Source organism: Pinus tabuliformis, chromosome 3_1 (genome assembly GCF_031772625.1).
Source record: "Pinus tabuliformis cultivar Carrire ecotype Pingquan chromosome 3_1, CPIR1, whole genome shotgun sequence".
Lineage (NCBI taxonomy): Eukaryota > Viridiplantae > Streptophyta > Pinopsida > Pinales > Pinaceae > Pinus > Pinus tabuliformis.
In genome coordinates this window covers 671231626-671241649 of record NC_142301.1, presented here as the reverse complement: position 1 = coordinate 671241649, position 10024 = coordinate 671231626, and the positions used below count along the sequence as shown (strand labels likewise).

General features: G+C 34.7%; 1 pseudogene; it reads left to right on the top strand.

The window, feature by feature from the left end:
• Positions 1 to 674: 674 nt before the first annotated feature.
• The window catches only part of LOC149188876 (peroxisomal adenine nucleotide carrier 1-like), a 123800-nt pseudogene continuing 114450 nt past the window's right edge, over positions 675 to 10024 (top strand).

Below are 10024 nucleotides of genomic sequence, written 5' to 3'. Positions count from 1 at the left end.
CCAAAGTATATATCTACTTTTTATTAATGAAAATCAATATTTTTTTCCTTATTAAGAATAAAAATAAATTTAATCTATCTAAATTCTTGAACACTTTAATCCAAATCTAAAATAAATCTAATAACAATGTTGAATTCCAATTCCAAGTCCAATCGACTAGTGCATAAAACAATCCTGCCTAATTTTAAAATTACATGTAGTTACATAAAACAATCCTGCCTAATTTTAAAATTAGCTTCATAAAAAACTCTAACTTCAATCCAGAGTAGCACAAGGATCCAGTCGAACTTTTCACAGCCTGGTTAATTTAGACACCAAACATCCAATGCTACCGTGTACCACATGGTCAAGATCGTCAACAATGACTGCAATATGAACTTCATCGTAAATGATATCTGGGTAAGTCAAGAGTCGACATCATCACTTGCATCAAACTCCCATATATTGGATTCGTTAAACACACTGATTTTTCTCTATTCTAATCCCTCAAGGAGACTTTTAGTTTTGATTTGGAATCTAAGTTGTGAGCAACCCAAATTCTTATTATTGGACCTCCAGCGTCAATCATCAGTTTTCTTTATTGACACTTTGGGTTCTGAATACATGATTTTGTACCCCCACAATAGACGTATATATAACAAATTAGAGATCTTATTCGATGGAATTTATATGTGATGGGGGTTGATTTTGAATCTTTGACAAAGGAAAGTTTAGGATCCATAGCAAGGCTCATCAGCACTACCATATTGTATCTCTTAGATACATGTAATATCAAGTACCAGGCAGAGGTTTATGCTAGGGGTCGCCAAAAATACAAGTCTGTAGATTGAGTGCATATTTGCCTTAGAATTAAACTGGGTTGTTTCTTTTTTTTTTTGGAATGGGGTTTGTTGAATTCAGTATCTGGCACATGTATTTCCTTAGAAATCATCTGGGTTGAGTATTTTGAAATGGGTTTTTGTATCTGGTTGCAATTTGGGTCACTGGATCCTTGGGTTAGTGTGCTTAAAATTGGTGGGGTTGATCCTCTTGTAAGGATGCACTGAATCTAGATGGTCTGTTGGGTGCATTGAAGATGGACACTAAAATTGACCCATATAAACCCTGCATATCTTGAATTCAAACAAATGGTCGACATTCAAATATTATAGATAGGTGAAACCCCAAGGTGCACATATGACCTTGGTTTAGATGGCTCTGTGCCAATAATCATTCATTCCGCTTTGAAGATTAAAGCTTAACTAAGATTGAAATGCATGCAACCTATATATTTTGTTAAATATCCCAATCTGGCATTTATGTGTTCACCTTTCTTTTGAGTTTGAAAAAGAATTGTGTAGTTGTTCTGTTTTGGTACAGAATTAATAGGTCCATGGATTCACCACATTTTGTTTTTGAGCTGTCAAATTGTAGTGATTAAAAATAACTCCATTCTAATTAGGCATCTATATTCTCACCATTTCTTAAGAGGGTTGCACTATTTTCTTAAAGGTTTTTGACCATCATAGCCTATCTACTTAGCATTTTATCCATAATAGTCACAGTAACATTTTTCAGAGGGATGATATTTTTTTTGTTAAAGAAGCTCCCATTCTATTCTATGTTCCATATTATGCCATACCAATAGCACTTGAGACTTCACCATATCCATGATGTCACCAATCTATACCAACCAACCGTTCCGAAGGCCAAGTAAATTCATTGATAATCCAAGCTCCCTTAGTAACCTATGGTACTTTCTAAATCACCCTCTCCAAAATCATCCAGTAAACATTTTCACTATGGAAGAGGATGCATGTATTTTAGGAATTAGGTCCTTGAACACCTTGACTACTATATTTTACTCTGAGTTGGTGTAACACCCCTCCCTTGTGTACTAAATTATTGTAAACCTAAGCTAAGTAACAAGTTAAAGCTAGGTGTGATATCCTCCCTTATGTGTTAAATTTTTGTAAACCTAAGTTGAGTTAAATCTAGGTGGGATACCCTCCTTTGTGGGTTAAACTATTCTAAACCTAAGATGAGGAAAGCTAGGTGATATGTAATATGAAAAGAAAATGTGTTATTAAATAAATTAATAAAATAAATCACTTGGAGGGTGGAGCACCAAGGGAGAGGAGATCCTTTCCAAATCCCATGAGAAATGGGATAGAGATGAACCTTTCATGATAAATCTTCTAGAATTTATTCTAGATAAGCTTGGATGGATTGGAGATCCATGGAATGGATGGGAGATAAAGATCCATCGAACATAAAATATTTGTGGGAGATAAAGGCAAGATTTTATGAGGAAAATCCTCGTGGGAGATAAAGATGAGCTTTTTCGAAAAAGACCTAGGAAAATTGGAAAATCCATAAAAGAGGGACGCCGCTAATGGTAACTAAATCATGAAAGAAGGTATTAAATACCCAGTGCATTGATCAATAGAGGACAATTGATCCTTGGCAAGATCTTTGGCTCTTGGGTAATCAGAGGTGATTCATGGTTGGGTGGTGGTGCTCCTCCCTCCAAGTGATGGTTTTTAAATGGATTCACATGTGTGGAATGTTTGTATGTTGGTCCCTTACCCTTTATGTCATTAAATTATTTGGTTCAGTTATATACATGCCACGTTAATTGTTGGTATGGAAGAAGTGCAGTTATGTATAAGGATTTTTAATGTATTTCATGTTAAAATCAATAGAAGGATTAAGTCATGTGATTAAATGGTTGTGGAAGCAAAACTTGGTCCTTAATTTAATGTGAGGAAGGAAAATAGTATGCCTATAACTTATGTGATCATTGTATGGGAAAATGATAACTATACCGAATAAATTATTTGGTCCTAAGTCGGAAAATTGTAAGCCAAAGATTATGTTATTTAGTCTATGCATTAAGGTACTATAAGATGAGATTCATCCATTGAGGTGTTCCACTTCTGTACTTGTATTGCATTAGATATCTATTGATGAATCTATATATATTCATGTAATTAATTGCATTCTTATGCATATGGATGAGGAAATATCCAATGAATCTAAAGGTGGTCATCATTTTGGTAGTGAAGGATCGTAGTATGTATTTAATGCTATATAAATTCTCTAGTTTAACATGGAAGATAGTGGTGGTTGCATGCAGATCAGATGGTATAATGCATTTAACAGAATAGTTTATGATGGGAAGAGTATCTATTGCATGCATACTCAATGGGGTCCGATTTGCATTCTGTCTGTTACCTAAGAGTCATCTTTATTATGAAAATAATGAATTCTTATTATGCATGTGCTCTTATTGCATCTTTATGTAGCATTAGGGCATATTAAGTGTATGAAAACACTTATGAGGAATCCGTTTAAAGAGTACATGTGATGCATGTGATTATCTGAGTTAATGGATTTTATAAAGTTTATGCATGCATATGGTAATCAGGATTTATTGGTGTTGAAGCAAGTTATTGGCATGAGATCTAGAGGCATGCAGAGCAGTTAGGAAGTAGTTTCTATCTATATATATAAGGGTAGAAGATATTAAACCCATGCATGTCACAAGAGGCTTGATGGCTACATGTTATAGCTCCTCCTTCCTTCCAAGTTGTGGTTATGTCTATAAAATTGTTCAAGGAAGGTGAGATAATGTATCTATGGTATATAGTTCCTCCCTGAATGTGGTGTAGTAGTAAAACTAGGAGAAAGGAATATGGAATCTTAACTATATCTAAAGGAATAAAAAAAAAACTATGGGGTTAGGGGCTATATTTCTAGGTAGGCCATGGAGGTTCGTTACAAATGGTATCAAAGCCATAGGTTCAAACACTAAGGCCTATGGACTCATCCACCTCCGTAAAATTACGTTGACGAGTTTTAATTATACAATCTCTATAAGAAAAATAAACCAGATCCATAAAGATGAAAATTGAATCTTGAAACTTAGAACACGTTAATGTCATATTGATTTTCTTGTCATTAAAGAAAATTAAGATTCCTTAAGGTTGAATCCAAATGTTAACATGGTTTATTGAGGAATTGTTGAGGAATCATTAACATATGCATGATAATTTAATTAGAACAAGCAATTAAATTTAATAAAGAGTTCTATGCATTATGGGAAGATGTTGACTTCTACGCATCTAGATTGTGTATCGGGACCATATTTCTTGACAGACCGTATAGTGGCAATTTTTTTTTTGTATTAAGTCAATGTAAAAAGAAGTTGTGAAAAAAAACCTCTAATCAACCTCAAATTGCTATCAAATTAAAACTCGCTCTCCCATCGCCTACCTTTAAGGTAGATACTTTTGGTCTATATTATAGAAGTTAATGGCATAAGCTACCTCATCCCTAATGCCGCAATGCCAAGATAAAATCTGATTTGGGCATAATGAGATATGCATGTTGAGTATGGGATTGTTTAAAAACTTTGAGGGGCATATCCTTTTTTTAATTATGACGGGTCAACACATCAAGTGGAAATTCATTTTGGGACAATCGACCAATAACAAAGGAGCAGCGGAAACCTAATCCGCTCCATCATAAGACATTAATACATGAGTATATGCATTGACCTCGTCCTAGTTAAAATAAGATTATACATTACAGAGGCGTACGAATGTGAATCTGCCTCTGAAATTAACAACTCCATGCATTCGCCCACTGTTCTATAGATGCCGGTTGTTAGTGTGTTACTTTGTATCACTCCATAAGTGGACATGGTAAGGCTTATAGATCTTCCTTAATGCAATCGGAGTACTAAGTCTTTCTGCCGATAATCCTCTCGCTGAAGGTTAGCATCGAGTGATTAGATGTCTCGCTACTAAGTATGTAGCATGAATGTTCATTCTCTTAGGTAGATCATCCAACATGAAACAACCATCGTAGAGTTGTAGGTACAAACTAAGCGTTGGTTGTCCTTCTCAATGGAATGTTTTATTCCCCATGCATTGTTAAAAAAAAAAATAGTGATTGTCTAGGAATAGTGTTTAAGCAACAACACATTCCAAGGCACAAAAAAATCATGCAACTAGGGAAAGTCATCGTCACCTCTCCAATCATTCATTGATGTGAAGGGTTGTGGGAGGATAGGGTTACCCTAGAAATGCTCATAGAATGGTAAAAGCCATCAATGATTTTTTTTAAAACATATCGTTTTCATAATACATATATGAATTTATCTAAAAGGGTATGAGTATCGAGATTTATGTGATAAGATTTACCTATAATCAAACTCTAACGACCATTGGCATGTAAGCTTTGCTGATGTGAGGGCAGTGACTTTTAGTATTATTTTCAGGAAAAGGTATGGCAAAGCGACAACTTTCCAGTCAGGCCAATAGTGGAATAAAGAAAAGGCTTCTAAAGTAGCATGATTACTATAAAATTCCACAAAGCTCACCTGCCTTAGCTTTTAAAGCATCACCGCATGGAAAAAGCATTGGATTGTTGTTTCCTTTATGCCAATCCGATTGGTTTCCTTCCACTTCACGAAAATGCTTCTGATAAGAATTCACAAATGCTTTGGAAAAAGAAATTCAAAAGGATAAGGGTTATCCTAACCTTCCTGTGTCAACGTATATTTTTTCCTATGCAGGGGGGTGACATAGAGATGGGGATTGACAGATCTGTTAGGGTTCTCAAACCCAAGCGAAGAAGCACACACATTGTCTTAAGGATTGAAAGTTCTTCATTTTGATGTTTTGTGGATGGAAAGTTTGTACCTAATAGGGTTATCATCATCCGGATGCAATGAGTGTCAACGCACCATTAGTGTTGCACTCCCAAGTTTAAGGTGTGCATATATGTCTTGCGTTGACAAAGTAGACCGTGGTGTGTAATAGTTTTCGTAATGGTTCTGAGTGGCATGACTGTCAAGTGAGAGATTTAATGTTGCTACAACATGATATTAGAATATGTAGTAGTGTTTTTTTAATAATTTCCGCGTCAACCATCATGAATGTTTTTTTTACTCTCGACCTAGTAATTGCTTTTTCCCTCCTGTCAGAGGGACTTGCAGCTTCCCAAAGGGTGAAGCAGCCCTATAGGCGAAGAATCGGGTCGAGGAAAATTCATTAGGAACAAGCCTGCGATGATGTGTTGAGGAGAAGAGTTAGTGCACGTAGGCATCAAAGACACTGTTGCCGAGCAATGATGTCGAGTGTAGGCTAGCAACCGGGACAGGGAAGTAACATGATTCTTAGGAACAACAATTTGCCTCCAACTGCTTGACTTCAACTGGCTCGGGAGCTTCGGCGCATTGCAGTCTCACCCCTCCACCTGGATTCACATGTCCACCTCCCACTGAAAAAGTAATTAAAAAAGAGACGCAGGTAATCGAGCATTAAATTTTTGTTAAATGAATGAATCCTTGTAAGGTCGTTACGCGTTGACGATTATATATATATATATATATCTATATATATATATATCTATATATCTATATATTTCTTTTTATGTTGATTGTATTACGCTGTGAGCGTTTTTATTTATGGAAGTCAGACAAGTCAAGATTCGAATGAAAACAAGATTTCTATTTACACCAGAGAAGGGATCAGTGGTGAAGCCCTTTCACTATTGCACTAAATGAAACGAACAGGAATCGATCCCAACCACATTACCTTTGCCAATGTTCTCCCATCGTGTGTGGACCTGGCAAAACTAGAGCAGGTTCATGATAATAATGATTTTGAAGTTTTTGAATTGAAAATATATACATAATTGTTTGCAATTTCCTATCCAAGTGGTTACCAATGCTTGTTTGCATTTTCCCATTGACTTTAATGGTTGCCTTTCTCCGTGGTAAGTTGATCTTCAAACAACTCATTTACTCTAATACCTATTTCTACCACAACCATATCAGTAGCTACGAAAGTTCCATTCTTTAAAATTAATGCAACCACCTGGTTATGTCAAGCATGAAAAATATCATCACAGGCCACCAGAGAACAAGAGTGGGGACGAGCAAAGAACTGCAACCTATAACAAACCAAAATTTGTTTGTTTGTGTTTAAAGATAAAAGCAAACAAACAATTGAATATGCAACAACATGAATTTTAGTGAATTTCCATGGTTGATAAGTGAGACATTGCAAGCTGCTATTTTTGGAAACAAAACTAAGTTTGTTTTTTTTACTATTAAGTGAAAAAGTGGAATTATTATAGTCAACATACAAATCGATATCATGTTACAAGTATCTTTCATTGTGAAGCTTCTCAGAAAAGGAAAAAAAACTTATTGATGAATAGAAGACTAATTGTTTCTACATGGTTCAATAATAGGAAAATATGGCCATATAATGATTGTAAATTAATCATCACTATTTATGCATGAGAAAATAATTGCATAGAAGAATTAAATCCTTATGTATAAGGATTTCCATAAAGGAAAATTTTCTACCTGCACTGTAGTTTATAGTAGAGTTTAGGCTTCTGTGATCCATATCAAGTTTACAAAAGATTTTATGGCGAAGATCACATGAAACATCATTTGTCGGAGCGTTTCGAACCAACCAATGTGGTTTATCGTCAGGACAAGTTGAAGAAACAGATCCAGCTTAGCAAGTTAAATAGACAGAGCAGAGACCAACAACTACTTTTGACTAGGTCCCGGGATCAAAACCCTTTTTAATAATTTAAGGGGAAAAAGTTACCCTAGGGGGACCAATCCCTTAAAATAAAATAAATAAAAATAATTTTATGATAATAGTTAGTTAAAAATATTAATAAATAAATAAAATGTTATGTTAAATTAGTAATTAAAAATAATTCATGATAATAGTTAGTTAAAAATAAATAATTAAAAATTATATTTAAGGGAAAAAAAAAAAATTACCCTAGGGGACCAATCCCTTAAAATAAAATAAATAAAAATAATTTTATGATAATAGCTAGTAAAAAATTATTAATAAATAATTTTATGATAATAGATAGTTAAAAAATAATAATAAATAATTGAAATGTTAAGTTAAATTAGTAATTAAAAATAATTCATGATAATAGTTAGTTAAAAATAAATAATTAAAAATTATATTTAAGGGGCAAAAAAAAACAATTACCCTAGGGGGACCAATCCTATATAATAAAATAAATAAAAATAATTTAATGATAATAGTTAGTTAAAAATTATTTATAAATAATTAAAATTTTATGTTAAATTAGTAATTAAAAATAATTCATGATAATAGTTAGTTAAAAATAAATAATTAAAAATAGTAAGTTAAATTAGTATTAGAAGGAAATAAAAACAGGATCATTCTTATATGAATAAATAAATATAAAAGAAAGAGATGGTTAAAAGTATGAATGAAAAAATTAATATCATTCAACTTAAAAATAATAAAGTAAGTTAAAATAAATAAATTAATTAAAAAATTAATTAATTAATCAATTAAAAAATAAATAAATAAATAAATAAAAATAAAAATAAATAAAAGTAAAAGTAAAAGTAAAAATAAATAAAAAATAAAAAATCAAATAAAATAATAATAATAATAATAATAATAATAATTAAGAATAATAATAATAATAATAATAAATAAGTTAGGGAAGACTAGGTCGAGAGTGCTGGGACCCAACACCGACTGATTTTCCAGCCATCATCTCTATTGAGATTACTTGGCCTCTTTTCAATCTCAAGCGCCTCCCTATATTTCTGATGATGGAAGTGCGAAACCTTAGCAATAACACTAGCTTCCTCAATACAAACATGATGATTGGTTTTCTCAGCATGCTCAGCTAAAGCGGAAGACTTAGTTCGCCTATGCTTAAGTTCTGCTGCATGCTCACTAATCCTTTGATTAATGGAGCGACCAGTTTCCCCAATGTAGGGGGTCCCACAGGAACAGGGGATCAAGTACACACCTTTCATATCTTTAGGGTCGATAGGATCCTTCGTTGATCTGAGGGACAAGCGAATGGTGTTCAGGGGCCTAAAGGTCACAGGGACACTATGCGTCCTGAGAATCCTACCAATATTATCAGTAGTCCCCTGAACATACGGAAGATGGACACCTGGAACTCGCTCCTTTGGTTCTCGTTGAGACAGCGAATTCTTGGAAGCTTTAAGGAAAGCCCTCTGACCCATGAATCTACTATAACCATTCTCAACAAAGACATCAAGGAGATGGGATTTTTCTTTCTCAAAACTCTTCTTATCCGAGATCCTTAGGGCCCGAGTAGCAAGGGTATTGAGAACACCCATCTTTTGAGCCGGGAAATGATGGGAACTGGCATGAAGATACTGCTCAGTATGCGTTTTCTTCCAAAAAACTTGGTGGCCGAGGGAACCATCACTATTCTTAGAAATAAGAATATCGAGGAACGGAAGGCAACCATCGACCTCCTGCTCCATAGTGAACTTAATGGCAGAGGATTGATTATTGAGATGATTGAAGAAGAGATCTAATTCTTCTTGGCCGTGAGACCAGATAACATTGGTGTCATCCACATATCTTCTCCAAAGCTTTGGCAAGAGTCGAGAAGATTTTAGATCCTTGGACTCAAAATCTTCCATGAAAAGATTAGCAACGACAGGGGAAAGGGGTGAGCCCATGGCAACCCCGCAGGTTTGCTCGAAGAACTCTCCCTCAAAACAGAAAAACGTAGAAGTGAGAGACATCTCAACTAACTTAGCAGTGTTAGGATCTGTTAGGTGGTTGATCACCTCCATGGCCTCACTAATAGGGATGCAAGTGAAGAGGGAAAAAACATCAAAAATAACAAGAATTTCCCCAGGGTCAAGCTTGATGTCCTTGAGCTCCTTAATGAAGGAAGTAGAGTCCTTTACGAAGGACTCCATACGACCAACCAAGGGCTTAAGCTTTAACGCAAAGAACTTAGCAAAAAGGTAGGTAGGACCACCAATGGTGATGACAATGGGCCTCAAGGGAGCCCCATCCTTGTGAATCTTGGGGAGACCATAGATTCTAGGCGTGATAGGGTTGCTTTCAATGAGTTTATGGTGCAGGGAACTCATTGAGCTAATGGATTTAATGGCAAGCGCCACATTCTTAGCAACCTTCTTTAACGGATTCTTGGGAAGCTTTTTGTAGCTACC